The 24237-nt window shown below is 37.4% G+C and overlaps 1 long non-coding RNA gene across 2 annotated transcripts in view; it reads left to right on the forward strand.

Moving 5' to 3' along the window:
• The first annotated feature begins 2591 nt into the window (after positions 1-2591).
• LOC148116397 (uncharacterized) overlaps positions 2592-24237 on the forward strand; it is a 51036-nt gene continuing 29390 nt past the window's right edge. Inside the window, exon 1 of one of the 2 annotated variants that reach the window (XR_015728550.1) lies at positions 2592-2767. This is a non-coding gene — a long non-coding RNA (uncharacterized LOC148116397). The remainder of the gene's footprint in view (positions 2768-24237) is intronic. The other variant, XR_015728549.1, reaches the window with a different exon arrangement.

A 24237-nucleotide genomic window follows, 5' to 3' on the forward strand; every position in this document is an offset into this window, starting at 1 on the left:
CTGGATGCAAATTGGTGTCACAATCTTTTGGTGATGTTGATCGTTTTTCTCAGCTCCTTCTTTGGATGACAAGCGTTTTCAGTAAACATTAATTGACTCAATGGTCTGTATTTAGGAGCAGCGCTTTTATCACCAGGACCTTGTGTTTTATGTATAGCTACTGTCCTCCAAGCGCAGAATTTTAATTACGATTGAACCAACCTAATTGTTCATTCTTTATCTTTCTGATGCTATCGGCATAGGAAAACTATTTAAGCCTGATTTGAGAATAGCAGTATGTGATTTATATCTGCTTTTTGATAGCTTGCTATTGACAGAGAGTTCTTTAATTTTCTTATGTTATTATTTTCCTCCCTCCCAGATCAAACCTGAAGAGCCCTGTGCTTAAGAAGAGCAGATGTTGGCACGTCACATTTCATGTGTTCTCCCTTGTAGCTAGTGGTTTTATCTGATTTGTATGATGGAATGAATTGATTAGCAGCTCTAAAAAAATGTGCAAAAGAGAAAGAAGGTAAGGAAAGTTGGGGTAGTGAATAAGAGAGAGGGAGATTCATCCCGATTCAGGGCACTCCTATATTCTCATGACCTCCCAATTTCTTTTAATTAAAACACAATTTATATAGGCAAGTTCTTCTGAAGAACTGCTTTCTTTGGGGTAGTCTCCCCACAACTAAATGTCCTCCAGATCTGTTGGGACTGTAAATCCCAGAATCCCTCAGCTACTACTCTAGTTAGTAATTCTGAGATTTAAATTATTAACAGATCTTGAGTACATCTAGTTGAGAAAGCTGCATTAGGAGACTTACATCTACAGAACAGAACAGAACAGAACAGAACAGCTGGAAGGGACCAGCTGGAGGTCTTCTAGACCAACCCTCTGCACAAGTAGGAGAGCCTATACCATTTCATACAAGTGGTTGTCCAGTTTCTTCTTAAAAACCTGGATGCAGGTATTTCAGTTGTGGCCTTACTAAGGTTTTATAAAGTAATACTTAACATGATTTGATTCTATTCTTCTGTTTATACAGAAGAATTAGCTTTTTTGGTTGCTGCCTCATACTGCTGACTCATGTTTAAGTGATCGTTTCTCTCACAGTTACTGTTTTTGAGCCAGGTTTCACCTAATGTGAAAGCCAACTCCAGATTCACGGCGTTCGTCACTGCTGCATCCACAAAAGAAGAATGTCTAACCACCTCCTGTTTCTGTGAGCTGACCTTTGTTGGCTAGACGAGTTTCACACAGGGCCTCAATATTGATGTTAAATTTTGTGAGGTCTCTGGTGACCAGGGCTGTTCTTCTTTCTGGTCGATCTGCTGAGGGGTTGTCTTGAAGCGTGCATACGTTCCATGTGCCAATAGTGAGTGGTGTCACTTTACATTTTATTTGAGGTTTTGTTCGACCACATGAAATGGGATCCCCTCCAGCCATGGTAAGCTGGCCAGGGTTCTGTGAAGCAAACAATGTTTAGGGGACCTTTTCTAGCCCCTTCCTCTTAGTACAGAGAGGAGCAGTGTGGTCCTAAAAAGGGCTGCTCTATCACTCAGGTAGATGCCAAATCCAACTGTTGCTTTGGTCAGCAAGAGACGACCATTAGACCTGAGCCGCCTGTGTGCAAGTCCGTGGCTACAGCTCCCAGTGTATCCACACCTGCTGCTTCATCGCTTGCCCATTGCCAAGGACTTTGAAGGTTTATGACAGTTGGGGGGGATGTCATGACTTGCACGTGAATTGGATTAAAGTGAGGGAGAGGTGTGTATGGTCAGCCTCACTCTCTCTTCCCAGATTTTATCTTGCTCCAATGGCAGGACAAGAGTTGAGACAGTTGGACATGGGCTGGGCACAGTGGTTGACCAGGGTGTCTTTTGTGTCTTGCTGTGCTCTTAGCATGCCACGTCGCTTGCAGAAAATGCCTTCATGACCATTGTCCCATTCTGGTAGGTTTCATCTGCTCAATCCACTGGAATCTGCCTTCACATGCTCGGATACACAAGTCCCTATCTCACCTGATCTGATGCTAGCTTGGAGTGTAGCCTCAGAAGATAGATAGATAGATAGACAGACAGACAGACAGACAGACAGACAGACAGACAGACAGACAGACAGACAAATCTATAGATGGAGATTAGGACTGACATGAGTTACTTGTGAACAAATTATTCATAATATAATACAAAGTAATACAAAAACTAATATATAAAATGAATAAATCTGAAGTCAGAAAAGTTAAAATCTCATAATTTTTGTAAGTTATATAAAACAAATCTTATGGGGTGAAAGGCCTTTTCTACAGAAAAATTATACTATTAGTCTGCTCAAAATAATTTAAAAGTAAATATAAGAGGTTTCATTAAATATTTATTTTTTCAACATTTACTTTTCTTCAAAAAGTCAGATTAGGGGGTTAACCTATTCTCCAAAGCACCTCAGGGCAGGACAAGAAGTAACAGAAGTAACAGGTGGAAGATCATTAAAGAGAGGCCCAATTTAGAACTAAGGAAACATTTTTGACAGTATGAACAATTAATCACTGGAATGGCTTGCCTCCAGAAATTGTAGGTGCTTCATCACTGGAGGTTTTCAAGAAGAGATTGAACAACAATTCTTCTGGAATAGTATAAAGTCTCCTTTTTGAGTAGTGGATTGGACTAGAAGATCTCCAAGGTCCTTCCACTCTTATTATTCTATGTTATTCTATGTTAAAATGAGAAAAGAAAACAACAACAACAAAGAAGTGGTTTCTGATCTTCTTTACAACATACTGTAATTGTAAGTACAATTATGAATTTATCTCTTCCTCTAAAATTATAGCATGGCTCTTTTCTTTCTATAATCTATCCTATCTTGTCAATTTTCCTTCTGAGATAAGCAATCTGATATTTTGAGGTGCACCAATGAAGAATGTTTCCTTAGAAAAATTATTCTTAGAAATTTAGAACAATTCACACAACAAGGAAAACATCATTTTTACAAATTTCCATTGATGTACAGTATTAGCACCTATCAGAAGTATTTGAGACTTACTCCAATTAATACAGCAATCAGATAAATTTCCAAACTCTTGCATAGTATCAGTCAATTTTGATAGAGAAAAACATAATTATGTAAAAAAGGTGTCGAGACTCTAGAAAGAGTGCAGAGAAGAGCAACAAAGATGATTAGGAGGCTAAAACATATGAAGAATGGTTGCAGGAACTGGGTATGTCTAGTTTAATGAAAAGAAGGACTAGGGGAGATATGATAGCAGTATTCCAATATCTCAGGGGTTGCCACAAAGAAGAGGGAGTCAAACTATTCTCCAAAGCACCTGAGGGTAGAACAAGAAGCAATGGGTGGAAACTAATCAAGGAGAGAAGCAACTTAGAACTAAGGAGAAATTTCCTGACAGTTAGAACAATTAATAAGTGGAACAACTTGCCTGTAGAAGTTGTAAATGCTCCAACACTGGAAATTTTTAAGAAGATGTTGGATAACCATTTGTCTGAAGTGGTGTAGGGTTTCCTGCCTGGGCAGGGGGTTGGACTAGAAGATCTCCAAGTTCCCTTCCAACTCTGTTATTCTATTTCTATTTTTATAATTATCAACTACTAACTACTTGTGTTCAACTCTAATGGCTGTTATGTCCCAAATGTCTTCCATTTGTCTAACAACGAGCCAATGATTTCAATATCAAATTATAAAGTCATGATAGGTTACACAAGACATTTTGATAAATGAAAATTCTGCTTGTAATCATCTTAGCAGAAGAGGTAGAATACCACATTTTTGTCCAATTCATTAATGAGGAAGAAATCAAGATTTAGATTAAAAACTTGCTAAAAACCTTTACTATATCAAAGGCCTTTTCCACTTCAATGCAACCATCACTTTTGATTATTTCAATTTTGTGATTATAAAGCCAGAATGTTAACTAGTACTGTTATTTGATATTGGCCAGCCTTTTATAAAACCAGATTGTGCAGGATGGAAAATCAAAGTTAGTATCATCTGTAATCTGCATACTACTACTTTTGCATCAATATTTACCAAGGAGATGGCAGGATAGTTTATGGAATATTTCCAGGCTTCAAAATGTTAGTTATATAAGCTTTCCTGAAGGAGGTTAAAATGGCATAATTAAAATATCAGTACAAAAAAAATATAAACCTTATTCCACTTCATGGGATAACATGCACACCAGAAGTTTTTCCTGCTTTAAAGGATTTAATGGTATCAATAAGAAATAAATGGGAAGTTTGATCTTGCATAAACTTAGAATTATATTCAAATCAAGCAATTTTTTCTTTAGTTACATTTATTTTTTTAAATGTTAATTTATTGAAACTGAATACACCACCTTGTACCTGATAGATGTCTGGAGTACAAAAACCCTCAGAAGGTTGGGTGAGATTGTTGCCACAATTTCTCTGTCCAATATCAATTCTAAGTGACTTCCTGGTTTATTGAAGAGCATAGGAAGAGGAAGCAATTGAACGTACTTCTAAAATGAAGATGACAGCAAACTAGAAGGGAATAAGACTGAGAAGAGTCAATTTTTAAGACTACATATTAGCCGCATCTCCAGCATGGGTTTTCCCTTTGATGCTTGCTTGCTATTGGCTGCCATAGTAACGGGGGGGGGGGCTTGGCATTGGGGTTTGGGAAGTGTACTGATGTGATGAAGGCCCATGTGAATTAAAAGGGAGGTTTGCTCTCAGAATTACTGTGCTGCTGAATGGAGTTGTTTACACCCAGTCAAGGCCAACCATCCTAGAACTCCAGATGGACGAAAACACCTGAAGGTGTACCCCACATGACACTATGCGGGATGTAGATTGGACATTCAGCCTGGGTCCCTGGTGGGAGGGATTTGGGGAAACTTTCAATATGTAACTTTCACGCCTTTTGGCTCAGATCTTGCTTTTCGCTGCTATCATTTCAAACTCAGTAAAAGTACCTCTTCTCTACTTCAATGGAGTTGGAGATTTTCTTTCTAGGGTTTTGAATGTAGGCAGGCCTGACACTACACAGTGTTGATAAGTGAAATGAAGCATCATTTCTTCTCCAAGTTTATTGTATCTGTGGAATCTCACAACAAAGTTGCTCAGAATTACTCAGACCCTTTTGGAGGAGGATCAGGGGTGGGTTCTACTTACCTTTACTACTGGTTTGCGCACATGTGTACTCTTCTGTGCATATGCAGAAGCTTCTGCGCATGCGCAGAAGCATTCTGATGATGCTGGGGTCAGTGGGTGGAGCCTCCCATTGGTTTTACTACCACTTCTATAGAATCGGTGTGAACCAGGGGCAATCCACCACTGAGGAGGATGGACAGGATAAGGGCCTACAATCTGATCAGCTGGTTTTGTATGCTTCTTAGAAGATAAAGCACATTTCCTACAGGTTAGACATCAGAATCTAGTGAGATGAGTTAGGTTCAGTTTTATTATTCTTTTGTATCTATTTATTTAATACAGGCCACCCAATTTCAAATGAGTCTGGGTAGTTTACAATTTTTTAAAACCAGGAAAAATAATAGTAAGAACAAAAAGCAGAGTATATGGTAACAAAAAGCAAGGAAATGAAACAGGGTTCTTTGTGGCATGAGTTCTGTATCTGTGGCCTGGATCCATGCCCTCCATGGCCACTATGTTGTGATTTGTGGATCAGGAAAATACCTGTTTGAGGGAGAGAGTAAGGCCACCTGATTTAAAATAGGTAGTTATGTGCCTCCTTTTAAAGAAGGTCTCTCTGGGCTTTGATCTGTTGATCATTTCCATCTTTTTGCTCTCTCTTCAATCTTCCTTTTTTTGGAGAAAGTGGTGGAAAGTGTCGGCAGCTCTGCTTCAAATAATCTTAGAATCTTAGTGGCAACAATGAACATGCTGGTATAATTTTTGGCCAACTCAAGGATGGGTGGAGGCCATTTCAACACAGGAGTAGGGAAAAGCCTCTAGTATACAGTGTGTTTTGGACCAGGTGGCAATACAAAAGAGAGATTTAGTAGGAGATACGTGATAGCTCCCTGTCTAGATTGGAAATATCTAGAGGTCTTACAGCTCTCAAATAGGATTGGCGACATTTCTTCAAAAGAAAGCTATAACTGAAATTATAAATTGTATGCATATATATTATATAATGAAGTCTTTGACCTTGATATATCAGCCTATAAACTTGTTATTTTGCTTTCTGCTAATACGTCCACCCTACTGATTGTTGCCTTTAAAAGCATATCTGTTCTATTACTCTCCTGATAGAAATGAAGATATTGCAGATGTGTAACGACATTAACCTGCTTGTTATGAAGTAATAAAATTCTCCTCCAAACTTGGGAACTGAATGAAGAATTCACTGCTCTTCGGGCATGTTTAGGGAATTCTAGCAACAGGAGCTCTATTTTCTGTATTCAATATCTGTTCAACAGCTCTGTCCTATGGATTCAGTGCATGTTTAACAATCACAACAATTCATTTTCAGGATCTGAGCATAAGATGATCCATGCTAGAGCAGCCCATCTGGTCTCACAATGTGTTCGGGAAGTTCACAAGCAAGGAGAGAAGGTCAATCACTTTCTTCCATCTTGTGCCCATCAGCTGGTATTTTAAGTTCTATTGCCTGGGTATGCAACCATCAAGACAAACAACCATTGCCAGTAGTGCTACAGCAATTACAATGCTTTAGTTGTTGTTAAATAATAAAGGAAATAAAACAAACCCAAATTATAGGATGCTGTGATGAGTTTAGGTGGGAACAAGGAACATATTTTTTTGAGAATACTAACTCTTATTTTGTGTTTCTAAAGGGTATAGAGCTGAAATGTTGAAACCAATCCAATCATTCTGGAATGGTGCACATTTTAACTGGTTTTCATTTTGAAGGGGAACCAAGATGCAAATTTAGGCATGTGACTTATGAGGTATGAAATTATATTTTGAAGGGCTTGATGAGAATGTAAAACGATTGCTGTTATGGTTTTCAGCCCCAGACAATTCCCGTCCAGGGGAACTAGTTATCCACTCAACTGAGCCAACAGCAGAGCCCAACTAGAAAGAGGTTGAGTTCTAGGACAGCAATCAAAGCTCAGTAGAGGGCGAAGCAGGTATCCTGAACATTCAAAAACAGACATGGGGCATATGAAGAAAAACACAGGTCTGGGAGCAGGAGTTTAGTTAGTATCTTTGTCCAGTAGATCTTCTGCTTAGATTGAGGAGTAAGATCTGATGCTGGTCTTTAATGACCAGCTGATTCAATATTCAGGAACGCTAACCTAAATGCCATTATTGGAGTAGACTAGTTGGTCTGCCTATTGTGGAGAGAAAACTATATTGATGCCAAGCAGTTAAAAAACACCATCTTTTGTTTGAGAATTCCCACATCCTAATGAATATGATTTACTTGAATTCCTATTCTGCCAGACTTTATGTGCTGTGTCTAGTGGTCATATATATTAACGTACAGAACATGGATTTTAGTGGAAAGAGCTATCAAATTTTAATATAAAGAATCATTGGAATGATTGCCCACCAACAAGAAGCATCTGCCTGGTAAACAGAGCAGGTACCGCTCCACTTTTTTCTTTATGATATTGATATATAATTATATTTCTGTGAAAATTAAAGCAGCATTTTGTGTATTTATATAAATACTGATACAATTGCATGCAAATGTTTAAGCATCCCAGTCAAGTGAGGAGAAGCTAACAGATTCTCTGCATAGCACAGTGAAACACCACATCCTTCTACAAAATTGAAACCATGCTTACTATTTATGTATGCTAATTTACAGATTCAAAATAAGAAAACAGTGGGCTTTATTAACAACTTTACAGTTTTTTTTAAAAAAAGTAGCACAGAATCAACTGGAAAGGTGTCCACAGTTATACATTTGACATATTCACTGTTTCCTTATTTTGAAACAGTAAACAATTGCATATAAATAGTAAGCAGAATTTGCAGAAAGATGATGTCTTTAACTTGATAGTGTAGAAGATTGTATCTCCTTCTATTCACTTAGAGATTCACTAGAATATGCAATTTGACCAGCGATACCTACACTATCCATGCTACTGGAGCCTAGGCGAATTTGCTGCAATGTTAGGCAGTGGTGGGTTTCTACCGGTTCGCCCCGGTTTGGGCGAACCAGTAGTGGCGATGGTGAGCTGAGAGAGAACCAGTTCGCTCCGCCCATCAGCTGGGCCCTCCCGCCCAACCCTGCACTATACCTACCTATATTCGTTCATTTTTAGCCCAGCTGATAGGCGCGGCAGAGCGGATTGCTGTGCCTCAGCTGTTCTGAAATGTAATGCGCTTGTGCGAAGTGCATGCGCAAAGTGAACCAGTTGTAACACTGGTTGAAACCCACCACTGGTTAGTTGCCATCCTATCCATAGTTGCCAGTATATAACATTCTAATCAACTACATGATAGTTTTGTTGGTGGAAGCGTGTATATTTGTAGATGTGATATACGTGAATGGCTTCTGATAGGGAAGAGTTTTTAAGGGGTGGGATTGGTTACTGAAATGGTTCTGTTACCAGGCATGGTTGTTCTGTCAAAGGCCTTCAGCAGCTATTCCCAGACTGAACGATGCTACAAAGCTGGATAAAGTTAACTTTTTATGTGAAGCTCTGACAGAAATCTTGCCAGACCTCAGCAAACCCGCTATGATGACAGATCTAATTTGATAATGAAAATCATGTGTTGTTCTTTAAGGTCTCTTGGGTAAAAGAATGTTTAACACCCTTGAATTATTTGAATGGGAAAGCTTAATGGAAAGCAGAATATGGAGGATTATTTGGAGACAATAACTTTTATTTGTTTGCATTTATATGCAGTCATAAAATAAACAGGCTGCATCCACTTTCCAGAAGCAGGCATTGGCTCTATCCACTCACCCATTCCATTGAAAGCAGGCATTGGCTCTATCCACTCACCCATTCCATTGAAAGCAGGAATTGATGATTGCTATCCACCCAGGAAAGGGTAAATTGAGACAAATAAAGTTCTTAAATTGATAATAATCTTCCCAATCTGATCCTCTTCTTCTTCCACCTCAAGCAGTAAGAGGATAAGTGCAAATGATAGCCAGTTGTATGAATTATTTCTTGTAAGCTGAATGCTTTAAAAAAAAAAAACCTGCTATGTGTCAGGCAATCCTGAGAGACATTAGTAAGGGTAGCAGATTCCTCAAACTCCCTGAAAGCAGGAGTGATGGTCTGTAAATGTTGCATGTGCAGACGGACAATTTATTATTAGTCTGAGTAATGTGATGAAGAGCAAAGAATAGATTATTTAAAGAGAAAAAGAAAGGTCATCAGTTTAATTAACAAATATATTTTAATATAATTGTATTAATTGTATTTTAAAGTTCAGTTAAAGCATCTTAAATTCCTTTATGGATTTAATTTTTAGACAGTATGAAATATACTGGGATTTGGGAATGGTAAATCTATCATCTATCTATCATCTATCTATCTATCTATCTATCTATCTATCTATCTATCTATCTATCATCTATCTATCATCCTCTCTCTTTCTATCTCTCTCTCTCTCTTCCATATTTGTAATTGTGAATATTGAAATGTACTCATTTTGATTTGCCAATGGATTTGAAAAGGGAAAATTGAGAAAATGTGCATTGTAATGTGGATCAATTTCTTCCCAATTTCTATAAAAACATTTTAAGGGTATCCCTAGCATCTTCTTCACTATAAAGGTAAACTTGATTCAATGCTGCAAATTCAAACTTATATTCAAACACACACACACACACACACACACACACACACACACACACAGAAAAAAATCTACTGAAATCAAAGCTAATTTGTGAATACATTGGACTAAACTGTCAGCTTGGCCTTCTTGAAAGAAGGAAATATTCACCAACCTTCTGTCTTATTTAACACCTTTAATTAATATTTGTTCAGCTGCATTCAATGCCATTGTTTATCACCTTATCTATCAACATTACATTCAAGGCCCCCTTATTTTCTTCTATAGTCAAGCTGGTAGAATCACACTTGGCTGAATCTTCACCCTGAAATGCATGAACTATGCATTTTTTCCTGGAGAAATATTATCATCCACAGATACAGATCTGTAGTAGCAATTCCAATTAAATGTCATAAATGAATAATTTCTTCCCCAAAGTAAAGAGTCAAATTTAATAGGATACTTATTGTGTGTTAATTAAGTATTATTACAGCCATAGAGTAGAAAGACTGAAGTTTAATATCTATATAAGAGATAACAGAGATAAAACTAAGTGATACATATTTTGTGCCTACTTGTACAATTTCAGTAAATATTGATATTAATTTTACGTACTCCATTTGAATTTGCAGACCAGTAAAACTACCGGTTTGAGCTTTAATCATGCAATTATGAGGCCTGAATCTCTTCAGCAACCCTGAGCCAGTGGTGAAGTGGTCAGTGTGGAAAATGATGACAGTGGCAGCATGGGTCTGTTGGTGATTGGCCAAATGTGAATTAACTTAACATTTCTAAATATTCTGCCAGCTGCTCTTTATGTTAAAAGCCATTTTTTCCAGGATGATTATTTGGGCTGTGCAACTTAATCTGTATTGACTTTATTTTTGGAGGTCTATTAGACTATTCATGCCACTGCTGGATTCCCGCTGACTCTTAAAAAAAAAAGAAGGAAAGAAAGAAAATGATATTACCTTCTGGCATCAAAGCTAAAACAATTTTTTTCACTGCAGACTTGGATTTTGTGGCTAGAGATCTCAGTATTGGTCTCTCTGTATTTTCCCCATTTTCCAAGTGTTCCAATAACTGTGCTACATAAATTTGCATTCTGTTGGAAGTCATCTTTATAAAGTTCGCTTTGTTTACAAATATAGGAGAAGCAAGCATGCAGCAAGGCAGTTGGATCGTCTATTTCTCTTAGAGAACATCTTGTGCATAGGCAAAACAGCACAGGCAGGCCATGCCCTTACATAATTCCTTGTGCAGAAGAACTTTTCACTAGTGGCTCAGCATGTATAACCTTCTATATAACTCTTTTATGGGAGTGGAGGTGGAGGCTACAAAAACAGACACTTTATGTTTAAACATGCAAGGATATAATCAGAACCTGGAGATTTTTGTTAGAGAAAGGAGAAGCCATTTCACCCGTTCCTTAAAACAAAGTAATGTCCATAACCATGCTCAAGTGCATACCTACCATTAATAAGCAAAAAACCTGCCAAGGAAAAGAAAATTTGAAGTCTATATTCCTGACTACTATTTTGTGGAACTTAAATATGGATGCTTGATATGAAAGACCTAGGGTTAAGGTATTGTCTAACTGAAGTATAACATAAGTGGGAAGTGCAGTGGCACAATGGCCAAAGGATGCTGGATCTGTTGACCAGAAATGGTCGACACTCTGGTGGTTTGAGCCCTGGTAACAGCATGGGATGAGGTGAGCTTCTGTCACTTGCCTCTAGCTCCTGCCCTGCCCACCCAGAAATTTGAAAGCATTATTGAAAGTAGATAAATGGCTACCAGTTATCTAGCTAGCAACCCAGTGGGAAAGTCTAGCTGCATGAGGCCAACAGGAGTTGGTGCTGGACCTGCTTGGACATGAGGTGAGATTGGCAGAAGAGGCCTCAGAAGATGTCATCATCTTGTTCTGAAACTGAACAAACTAGCAATTCAGCTGCCAGAACTACTCTGTAACATAGCAGTGTAGATCAGTGGTGGGTTTCAAAATGTTTTATTGCCGGTTCTGTGGGTGTAGCTTGGTGGGTGTGGCATGGCTTGGTGGGTGTGGCTTGATGGGCATGGCAGGGGAAGGATACTGTAAAATCTCCATTCCCTCCCCAATCCAGGGGAAGATTACTGCAAAATCCCCATTTCCTCCCGATCAGCTGGGACTTGGGAGGCAGAGAATAGATGGGGGTGGGGCCAGTCAGAATTTTTACTACCGGTTCTCCAAACTACTCAAAATTTCCGCTACTAGTTTTCCAGAACTGGTCAGAACCTGCTGAAACCCACCTCTGGTGTAGATCTCCTGACAACAGGATGCCATACAAAATAAATAAATAAATAAATAAGTAACATAAGTAATAATATCACATACAATTTCCGAACTATATAATCAAATTCTTCATAATATAAGAGTCAGTTTGGTCTAGTGGTTAAAGTACCAGGCTAGAAAGTGGGAGATCATGAATTCAGAGTTCACATCATAGGGTTGTTGTTTGGGGGATAATAGGAGAAGGAACGTGTGTTAGATAAATTCACCACCTTGAATTATTTGTAAAAATAATGCAGGTTGGATGCAAATAAAATAAATGAATGAAGGTAACAAATAATGGGTAATATAGCATCCCATATTAAGTTCTATTTGGCAGTGCAATAAATTACAACTGAATAAGCTATTTGGAGGGAAGAGCTATGTGTTAAATTCAGATGTTTGTTAAATCTGAATTACATACCTTGGATAATTATATGACTATGCAAATTATATAAACTGATGCAACTGACATTAACTCTACACATTCCTTCAGAAATATTGGACTTTATATACAGTTTCAAAAACTGAGATATAGACCTGAGATATAGAACTACAACTTTTCTGTTACCACAGAATTTGAAAGCTAAAGAACTGAGCTTTTTGGTTAAGCATTCGATGGCAGCAATGTGGTCATCTAGACTTTGTAGCTAAAAATTGGTGATCCTAATACTTGGTAGATACTAGATTGCACAATGTAAAAGCAAATGGCATCTATATGAGGTTATAATTTAATCCCTATAATAACCTTGAGTGAAAAAAACAGTTTTCATTAACACTATATTAATTGTTGTTGCTAAAGGCAGTAGTTGATTACTCTGTGCCTTAGCTCATCAGTCAGTGATGACTACAGTACTTCTAATTGCCTGAATATAATACTCGTTTCCTCTTGATATCTCCAATGTCCAGTTTGTATTTCCTGTTTTATGTAAGCAGCCATAGATGTTTACATCATCCATAAAGCAATGGAATGTGTTATTTCTTTTTGCCCTAAGATAGATGATGGAACTTACATCATAGGTCCCCTTGGATAGTCCTGACATATTTAAGTTTCTCACTCTTTTGAGGCATATAGTGCTCCCATCACTTCCTAATCTCTCTGGGATAAGCAACCTTGAAATTTGTGGCTTCTTTGGCTATGAGACAGGTTTTGTGGGCTTTTTTGGTTGAGGCAACATCCAGCCAACTTTGCTGATCTCAAAAAACTAAGTGAAGTTGGATCTATTTACTATTGGTTGGGAAGCCACTGGAAAGCTTAGATTGAGAAATGAAAACTCCCAAACTGTTTCCCAGTTTTCTAAGTCCAGGCAGTGTCTGAATTATTTAAGTTTGATCTTTTAATTGGAGCTGCCAGAGACTGAATATAAAAGTTTATGTAGGTTCTAGCTCTGAGTCACAGCTCATCCCCATCATTTAGCTGTCAGATTTCATGGCAAATGTTGAACATAAACAAATAAGTGAACTTACCTACTATTTTAGTTAAATAAAAAAAAAAACTTAAAAAATATTTTTCTTGAATTCTGCTAAAGGTATGCACAAGCATAAAGCTGGAACTGCAATGTTAGACCAGTGATTCATTTTCCTCCCCCACAAAGGAATTTAAGTTAAAACAAGGTGGGTGTCCAGTTGAAGGGATTCAGTGGAGGACTACTCTTCCATTGACAAAGTCCTCTTATTGTTAGTGTTTTTCCTTAACATTATTAACAGATTCATGAAATAATAGAATGAAAGATGTGGAAAGGATTTTATCATGCTTCTTTGATATGAATTGAAAAGTGCTACCATATTTCCCTGTAGTCATTTTTTTTTCTACCAAAGTTTAAGGATGCCCAGTTCTCTTAGTCTTTCTCATACAACTTAATTTCTTCAGTGCTATTCTTCTCTGCATCAGCTTCTTAAAATAAGGTGTTCAAAACTAAACAAGGTTCTTGATCGGTTTTAGGTGATCAAGTGGTGGGTTGCTCCCGGTTCGGTCTGGTTCTATATAACTGGTAGTAAAACCAGTGGGAGGCTCCGCCCACCTGCCACATTATCATGGGTTATCTGTGCATGCACAGAAGCTTCTGTGCATGCACAAAAGCGTGCACACTCCCACTGCAAACTGGTAGTAAAGGTAAGTGGAACCCACCCCTGTTCTTGATGCATTGTCTGATCAATACATTTTATACTACACTTCCTACTTCCTATGATCTGGAAACAGTACATTGATTGACATAATATAAAATTGCATTTATTTCACTGTACTTAAAACTATGCCAAGGAAACAAAGCAGCAGATAAAAAAATCTAAAAGCCGTAAGAATAATTTAATGTTTAAGTTTGTAAGTGCAGAAAAGTAAAGGCAGACAGTTGTTTACAAATCTCTCCAAAACACTGAACAAGATGCAGCAAACAGATCAATAAAGCATTGTCCCCATTCATTTCCCCTAGAGATCCTTGACTTACGGACTTAACAACATAGTACCCTTAATGGAAGACTTTCAGCTCTCCCTGATTTTTATCATTGTCACAGTCACAGTAGGCATATGTAATCCAGTGTGGGTGTGTAGAGGGGTTGATGGAGGTGGTGGATGGGATAGATTGCAGTTAATGTGTTTCCGATGATGATGATGATGATGATGATGATGATGATGATAATAATAATAATAATAATAATAATAATAATAATAATAATACCCAGCTGGAATCAACTGGACTGTGGCTGAACTGGAAAACCTGGACTGGAAAACGTGTAAACTTTTGAATATGTACCACGCTTTACATCCATGAAGTGACACCGACAGGTTGTACCTGCCAAGAGGAATAGGGGGCAGAGGGCTATTGCAAATCTATCAAACTGTAGAAGAAGCAAAATGAAGTTTGAATGATTATGTGAACCAAAGCACAGAAAGATTGCTGCAGGCTGTGAAAGCGGAGAACATTATGAAAACAACAGAAACAAAGGGCAGAATATAAGGAAAAACACTTGGATGACAGATTAAATTAGATGGAAAACCAAAGCCCTGCATGGACAGCACTTGAAAAACATTGAAGGAAAGTGTGATAACAGCTTGACATGGGCATGGCTTAAGAGAGGAACCATCAAGAAAGAAACAGAAGGTTTAATATTAGCTGCTCAAGAACACTAATGCCATGAAAGTGAAGATACAAAAATCCACAACAATCCAAACTGCCGACTTTTCAATGACAAAGTTGAAACTGTTTCACACTTAATATGTGAGTGCGGAAAAATTGCGCAAGCTGATTACAAAGCTAGACATGATCAAGTTGCTAAATTAGTCCACTGGTCATTATGTAAAAAATATGACATACGTGTATCCGAAAAGTCATGGGAGCACAAAATGGAAAAAGTTATCAAAAATGAGACAGTGAAGATCTTGTGGGACTCTTGAATACAGACAGATCGTCATTTGGAACATAACATGCCAGATATCATGGTTGTTGAAGACCAAAACGTACAGTTTATTGATGTCGCTGTACCAGGAGACACCAGAGTCGAAGAAAAAGAACTGGAAAAAAATCATGAAATATCACGACCTGGTCATCAAAACTACACAGCAATGGATGAAACATGTGATAACCATTGTCATCAGGGCACTTGGTACCATGTCCAAGAATTTTACAAAACACATCAAGAAATTGCAGCTTCCTGCAATAACACCAGCGGAACTGCAAATAATTGCGCTACTTGGAACATCGTATATTTTAAGAAGATACTTTGTTGATACCTAGGATGCTTGCAGCAAGCTGTATCAACCATTAGCACCAGTCAATGGTATTTGTGACACATTTTAAAATGTTCAGATGACTGAGTTTCATGTTTAATGAATAAAAGAGATAATAATAATGCTACACAACACCCCGGAATTAACAGTTGTCGATAAGAAAGAAAAAAGTCTGGATAGTAGATGTGGCAGTGCCTGGGGACAGCAGAATAGAATAGAAAGAACTGGAGAAGATAACAAAATACAAAGACCTACAAATAGAAATAGAACAACTATGGCAAAGGCAAGCAAGGGGGTTAACAATAGTAATAGGCTCCTTGGGTGCAGTCCCAAAACAACTGGAGCTGCACTTGAACACCACAGGCATTGACAAATTTGCCACCAGTCAATTGCAGAAGACGCCTTTACTTGGAACTGCTTCCATCCTGCAATGATATCTGTAACACCATCAAACATCTAGATTTGCCTATCCCAGGACTCGATAGGTAGACAAAAATGCCAAACCCATCTGGTTTACTGTGCGATGAATCCTAATCCTAATCCTAGTCCTAATCCTAGTCCTAATCCTAATCCTAAAAAGAAGGAGGAGGAGGCAGGAAAGAAGCTGTAGAAGAAAAATCATGGGTAGCAGAGCTACCCTGCTCCATAAATGAAGCATTGAGTGTTAATGACGTGCAACCATAGGACTATAATTCCATGATAAAATGTATACCTTTTATTTTGGCCTGGAAAGACTCCTGCTTGCCAGTCAATGTTCTTAGTCCTTGGTCAATGGTCAGACAGTACAAAGTCGTTTCCTATGTTCTTAAAACTGAGTTGTCAAATTTATACCATTGTTTTTGTGCACTGCCCACTATATGCAAGGTTTTTAGAACAACGTGATCACTGGGTCGACTTTCATCATACATAACTCTTGCTTTTAATGTAGGGTCACTTTTACCTTGAATGCTTATTCCTGTGATTGGAATCAAGCACCTTAGTCAATATCCTGAGGGAAAAGTTGCAAAAATTGTATCTGTTTTTGTTCTATATTATTACTGTATGTCTCAACATACTGTATCCCTTCCACTTCTTTCTTAGCAAAATGCTGAAGAGAATAGAAACTTGTGTATCACCATGCTGGATGAGATATCAGTAGTTCAAGCATATGCCTTTCAGTAATGCCTTTCAGCTCTGGTTGGAAATAGTGATGGGATACGAGGGGTGAAATCCAGCAGGTTCTGACAGATTCTGGAGAACCAGTATTGGAAATTTTGAGCAGTTCAGAGAACCGGTAGCAGAAATTTTGAGTAGTTCAGAGAACTGGCAAATACCATCTCTGGTTGGCCCCAGAGTGGGGTGGGAATGGAGATTTTGCAGCCTAACCAGACCTACACTGAATTCTGATCTTCTGTTTCCTGTACATTACTTCAATTATGAAATCAATTTCCAATTCTCTGGATCCTTCAAGGGTTCTTTTATACTTCTTTTGGTAGGTGCTTCAAACTTAATATGAAGGATGCTGTTTGTTCTCTTTTGCTTTATCAATCTGCTTCTTCTTCAGTAGCCTATTGTCCCTGATAGAAAAAAGACAATGGGAGAAATTATCCCATCATGCCTTCTCCTATGTTCCAAAAAGTTCAGTTCAGTTCAGTTCAGTTCAGTTCAGTTCAGTTCAGTTCAGTTCAATTCAATGGAATTTGAAGCAGATTGCTGCCCATTGGAGAGACAATACTTAATGAAATACAGACAATTGACTAATGGCCAATTGCTGACCATCAACACACCAATCCACCAATAGGAAGGCACCACATAAATATGACACATAGAGTAGGCCAAAGCATATATTCCAGTACAATCAAAGGCTGCTGTCTTTGGGTTTGTTCATGCTAATTCCCCACAATACCATTTCCAGTGACTCTGGAAAGTTCTGTCCCTTTTGATAGATAGATAGATAGATAAGATAAATTCTTGGCTCTTGTTTATATCTCCCTCCTCTCTCTCCCTGCTTTTACCTCCCCTTAGTGTCCCATTTTTGCCAGATGACTATTTTGATGTTTGCTGATGTTTAGTAAACTACCATCAATCTATATTTTTCGCTAGCTGAACTAAGTGGCATATGTGCTTGCTCTGATGTGACACAAGATTGACTGGGAGTGTACTGGGTGCAAACTAAGTGGGAAATTATACACAGGCATTTTACAACAAGAAAGACACTTGAACTGCACATGTAACCAATGAGAATTTGGCCCAAATTTTCTCCCCATTTCAAGTTTTCAAAGCAATCTTGTTTCTATCAATTTGCATGGGAATGGTGGAAGAGAATGCAGAAGGTTTCGATTTGCTTTTCATCTTTACTTTATAAAACTCTCTTATCCTAAGCCAGATGATTGGTCCATGTAGCTAGGATTTATTTATTTATTTATTTATACCCCATTCTGGGAACTGGAGAAATAAGGAACAATTAAAACTAACTAAAGTTACATTTTACAAGAAAGTAAAATAGCCACTCTGAAATTCATTCTGAGCCAAAGACTTATTGAATAAGAATGGTGTTAAGTGTCTTCCAAATGTCATATATGTACCTCTAGAACTTGCATGTTCCACAGTGATGGCCACACAGGATGGACTTTGTAGTACCAACAACATGGACTTTGTAGCATTATTGTACTTGCTAACAACAGTGTGACAGCTATTAGCAAAAAACGTGTCAGTAACCTAGAACTACACCACCTATGGTCTGACCTAAGTGTAGTACACAAAATTGTCTGCTACAACATCCTACCTGTCAATGACTACTTCAGCTTCAACTGCAATAATACATGGGCAAACAATAGATACAAACTCAAGGTAAACCACTCCAAACTCGATTGCAGAAAATACAACTTCAGCAACAGAATGGTCAATGCCTGGAATGCTCTACCCGACTCCATTGTTACATCCTCTAACCCCCACAGCTTCAACCTTAAACTGTCTCACCCCATTCCTAAGAGGTCCGTAAACGGAACGTGCATAAGCACACCATCGTGCCTACTATCCCTATCCTACTGTCCCCATTTACTTGTACTCATTCCTTGTTCCTGTCCTTGTTTATACTTATACCTGTTATCTAGTACATGTTTGACAAATAAAATAAAATAAATAAACAAACTTCTCTTTGGGGCATGAACCAGCAGCTGTCAAAAGCCAAAGGGAGGACCCTTCCCAGGTCTGTTTGGAAATTGGAGATTGAAGCTGGAGCTTATGCTATGTAAAACATTCACTGTACAACTGAGCTCTCAGTTTAATAATGGGAACAACACTACAAGGAAGCGATACAAAAACTAAACACAGGGTTCTATAAGCCAGAATTAGCATTAATATACTGTATGTTGATTAATTTCTGCCCAGTTGCACCTTCTTGGCTCTTCCTGGCAGATAGCCTGTTAAAGCAGAAATTCTTAATATTTGGTACCAGTGGTAACATTTAACATTTAGAAAGCATTCTTTGGGTGTTCAAAGAAAGTGGTTGGCTATTAGGACAGAGGCTTTCCTACTCACAAAATGGCCGTTGTTAAATATTCAATAGGAGTGGGCGTAGGTTACGCTCAGGTCCATCAAACTGCTGGGAAAATACTCAAACGTCATTGGCTGAGCCATCTGACAGCTCCCTATTAAAGGGCAAGCTATCAGACGAGCTGGCTGCACTGTGTATGAATAAAGAGCTGTTGTTACTGAAGATTGTCCTGCTCTTCCATCGACCTATCTAACAGCTGTTGTGCATTTGGCCTGTCACAAAGAAATAGTTGACCAGAATGTTGCTGTCAGGAACCTCTTCTAGCTCTTAATCGTATTTATCATCATCCTCTAGCTTATTTTTCTACCATTTTTATATTTTCCCCCCAGAGTTTTATATTTTTTCCCCAGAGTTGTAGGAATCTTTATAACACATTGTGTTATAACATTAACACACATTGTCCTGAACCTGCATTGGAACCCAGAATCAAGCTAACTATAGATTTGATTTCCGTGGTATGTTGAACATGACATTTGAAATGGGAGCTTGGCTTGTGGGTGTTATAAAAAGCTGGCATTAGAGGCAAAGGATAAATCCTGGGACAGATTTCAGATATCTCACTATATAAACTATGAAATAAGTTTCTGTAATTTCATTTGTTTTGCCTTTCTTACTGGCAAGAAGACCTTAAAAGGAACAACTGAATATTTCTTTGGCGGAATTTTAAAGAATTTTGGTTTAGCATGATATCTATCTGTGGCAAATAAGAGGCTTTCACTGGCCTGACTCTGCAACCCCAAAACCTAAGATCTTAACTGACAGCCATGAGCTCACTTTTTCACCATAAGAGATTTCAGTGTCGTGATCTGTTGTCTTGCTTGAACATTCATGGAAAGCAGATGGCCTCTCATTGGTTACATGTCTGAGGAGGATCAAGAGTGAAAGTTATTCCTTTCAAACTTGGCTGTATGGGACTGGCGCACATTTAATTGGCTCCAGATCCAAGGCACAAGGCAGTAAAAGAGAAAACAATTTGAGAATTGGGGGTGGGGGGGTTGGATAGTTACTGTTTCCCAGGCCATCTTCTCTTTGGATGCCATGGCAAACATGGAGGACATATAGATCTAACGTTCCATAATTTATGGAGGAAAGTTGAAATCCCGAGCAGATCAAAAGTCTAGCGGTGCGGCTGTGCTCAAGTGTGCAAACATTTAACTGATTGCATTTGTGAGAGATCTGTAGGATAGATCTGAAGGGAGAGTTTGTCCTTTTGTGATGCTGGTTTTCATCCCGTAATTTTTGAGTGAGCTCTTTGTGCCTTGTTTACTGTACAGTATGATTAGATTTTAATTTAACAAGAAAGGAATGTATCTTTCATGTGGCATGTCTCGTGGGGCCTGAGTTTTAGCATGGAGAAGGGGGAATAGGTCTGGAGCTTTTAAAGATGTAGTGGAGAGTCCCAGTATATTGCTCATCTCAGAATTACTGTTTGTAAATAGGCCTGGCCAGTCTTGAGCAACATGATTTCAATAATTTTCCCTGTGTAAATAAACTATGCCTTCTGACTGTACTTGTTACAGGAATTCTCCCTGGCTTTAGATTTGACCACAGTCTCCCAGAGGCCTGCAACCAATCTAGATGGTGAATGCAAAAAGACACAGCCACTCTCTCTTTTGATAACCCATTTGGAATTCATCAGGAGAGCAATCAATTATAAAATCATGAGCAGTGTGGAGAAAATGAAAAAAGAGAAACTAGAAGCTTGCAGTTGAGTTGGCGAGTTAATTCAAATCAATATATGAAATTAAGCTTCCCACCACCACTACCATGCCTTGCTGCACATTTTGAATTTTCAGGTCACACTATGCCTCAGAAACCATTGTGCTCAGGATTGCCTTGATATTCTGAAAGACGTAAAAGCTTTCTCAAATTATGAACCTGAGAGTTTCTGAAGTTTGACGTCTGGTCTCCAGAGCTTTCCAAAAATAGCTGCCAAACTGTACTTTTAAATTTAACAGGGAGGGAAGTGCTTAAATTCATAGGAAGCAGATACATTTGTTAAATTTGAATTACATTTGAATCAAATCAAATTTATTTTGATCTTAACCCCAACATTTTTCAAAGTGCAGCCACCATCACAACATGCCCCTCTCTGAAAAAGGTTATCCCTGGCTGAGGCCTTTCAGTTTTTGTGTGCATATCTGTCTCTCTGTGTATTTTTTTCTTCTCCAGTCAATAACAGGGTTTAGTGCTTGCTTCATTCCCTCTCGACTGAATGTTTCCTCAGAAACTTACTTTGAAGTCTGCTTTATCCCACCTTTTAGTCACTGTCACCCAAACACGCGTTCCTTTCTTATCTAAAACATCTAGAGATTTCTGCAAACAGTATTTTCAGTGGCAGGTCCAGCTGCTTCTTGAAGTTTCATCTCATCTTCTTCAACTTCAGTAATATCTTCCTTGCTTCCTTTTCCTCAGCATAATTCCCATTTATCTCAAGAGTGATTTTTCATTCAACCACCTGCATTTCATTCAACCGGGTATCCTATTTGTCTGTAACAATAAATAGTAAATAATAAAGTTATTTTTCTGATCTACTCAATTATTCCTGCTTGGCTCAAAGCCTTGCATGAAACTTGTTTTTCAGATTAATCAACATCTTTTCCTTTCTCTCCGTAATAAAAGTTGCTCTTATTTTTTTCTACCTTCACATTATTCCAAATGGTTGGAAAGAGTTTGGAAAGGGTTTGATGCCACAACATGAAATAGTACTAGATTTTGACTAAAGGAATTGTCCAGATTAAAGAAAGAGGAACCTCCATTAACTTAAATCCTGTTACATATATCTTCATAACAAATCTCTCTCTGCCTGGTCCTGGTTGATTATTGCAAAATATTATTTTTTATTTTTTTTAAAAATAGTCAAAATTATTAAGACAATAGTGACAGCCTAGATGGAACTCCATCAGTTCCAGTATGTTATTAATATTGATTGCCATAATAAAGTTGCATCACTCCCAAGGTGATAATTTGCATTTTCCCCTTTTTATAAATGTCTACACAATATATTCCTATTTAATACAGAATAACAAAGTTGGAAGGGATCTTGGAGTTATTCTAGTCCAAGACCTCCAAAACTCCTCAAGCAGGAGATTCTATAGAACAATTTCATATTGAGAATAGATACTGAATAAGAAATTACTGATAAATGGAAATTGACATAATAGAAATGTAAGTCTTTAAATTATTAATGATGGCATCAATCTAATATAAGACAGGTATTTATATTTCTGATCTATGACCTATTACTTGTTGTTCATATTGTATACTATGAGGTTATGCATTGGAGACAAATTCCTTGTGTTTCTAATCACACTTGGCCAATATTCTATTCTATTCTATTCTATTCTATTCTATTCTATTCTATTCTATTCTATTCTATTCTATTCTATTCTATTCTATTCCACCCTACCCTACCCTACCCTATCCTATCTGCAATTCACTATTTTGATTAATTATAATAATAATTATAAAACCATAATTATTAATTATGATTTTCTATAAAACAAATTCATGAAAACAGTTTTTTAAAATTATTCAGTATCTTTGGGACAAAATCCATGCTTAAGAATGGATTCGACTTGATCCCTAAAATCCAAAAGGAAGATACAGGCAAATTGACATCTAACAAATTATGAACCAAAGTGCCCTCACCAACCTATTTGCAGATAGAATATATCAGTGTTTCTTGACCTTAGCATGAAGTCAACAAGTCTTAAAATTACTGGAGTTGAGAAAAACTGCTTTAAATTATATTAGTTTAAAATATTTTTTTAAAAAACAGTCTTTAGGTTTGATAATTTGGACTGGGATATGAATAAAATTTGTGGTACTGACAACTTCACAATAAAGAACACTTGTGACAAATAATCAACCATCCTGAAAAATGTGATTTAAACTTGTTCCTTCAATAAATATTACAAATTCAACAAACCTTCAAATCTATACCTTTTCCAGGATACATTTCAAAGAATTGAATTTGTCTTATAACAGCTTTTATGTGAGGAAAAAATCCTTGTTAAATAGTAAATTAATGAATTATAAATAAAAGGTTGTCATTGGCAGACTTTTGTTTTAAATTATCTAAATTTAACAAATGGCTCATTCTACTTTTTATTAGTATATAAAATCATTGCACTTTCCATTTAACAACATGGCTTTTTATCTCATTATCAGAATCATAAAAAGGATTGAAGTAATGGATTCTTTTTAAAATGCAATGTATTTCAGACAAGATAAATGGCTTCTCTTCTCTTCTCTTCTCTTCTCTTCTCTTCTCTTCTCTTCTCTTCTCTTCTCTTCTCTTCTCTCCTCTTCCCTCCCCTGCCCTCCCCTCCCTCCCCTTCCCTTCTCTTCTCTTCGAAATTTCTCTTCAAAACTTCTCTTCTCTTTTTTTCTTTTCTTTTCCTCATATTTGCAGGTATGTGTATGAATATATTTGTGCATTCTGCAATTCTATATATTCTTTTACCTCCCTCCAAAGAGTCATCTTTTCCAAGTTAGAATGAGGAGTCAACTAAAATTGCATTTTCATTCATATATATATATATATATATATATATATGTATATACACACACACACACACACACACACACACAAAACAAAATAGTTTAAATGAAAAGTTTTACATGTATAAAGCCGAACAGAAGAGTAATTCGCATTAATTCAAAACAGAATCTCTTTATTGGATTATAGGCTGATTGTGTTTACAGATACATTGCCAGAAGGCTTTTTAATTTTGGGGCAATTTCATTGTTCATAGATAGATATATCTCTCCATAGATACATATCTACAAAATTATGTGGTTATGTGTTTTAAATGAGATACAGCTCCTTCCTCTTTAATGTAATATATATTCTTCCATTTTTACGGCCCTGTGCAAAAGCTATGCAAGTTTATAACTATATTTATTCAAAATATCATCATAAGTGAAAGAGGTAAACAACATTATGCTTATGTACTATGTATGGGTTTCCATTTG

The sequence above is a fragment of the Pantherophis guttatus genome, chromosome 1, assembly GCF_059756535.1.
Source record: "Pantherophis guttatus breed Tessera chromosome 1, ASM5975653v1, whole genome shotgun sequence".
In the NCBI taxonomy this organism is placed as follows: domain Eukaryota; kingdom Metazoa; phylum Chordata; class Lepidosauria; order Squamata; family Colubridae; genus Pantherophis; species Pantherophis guttatus.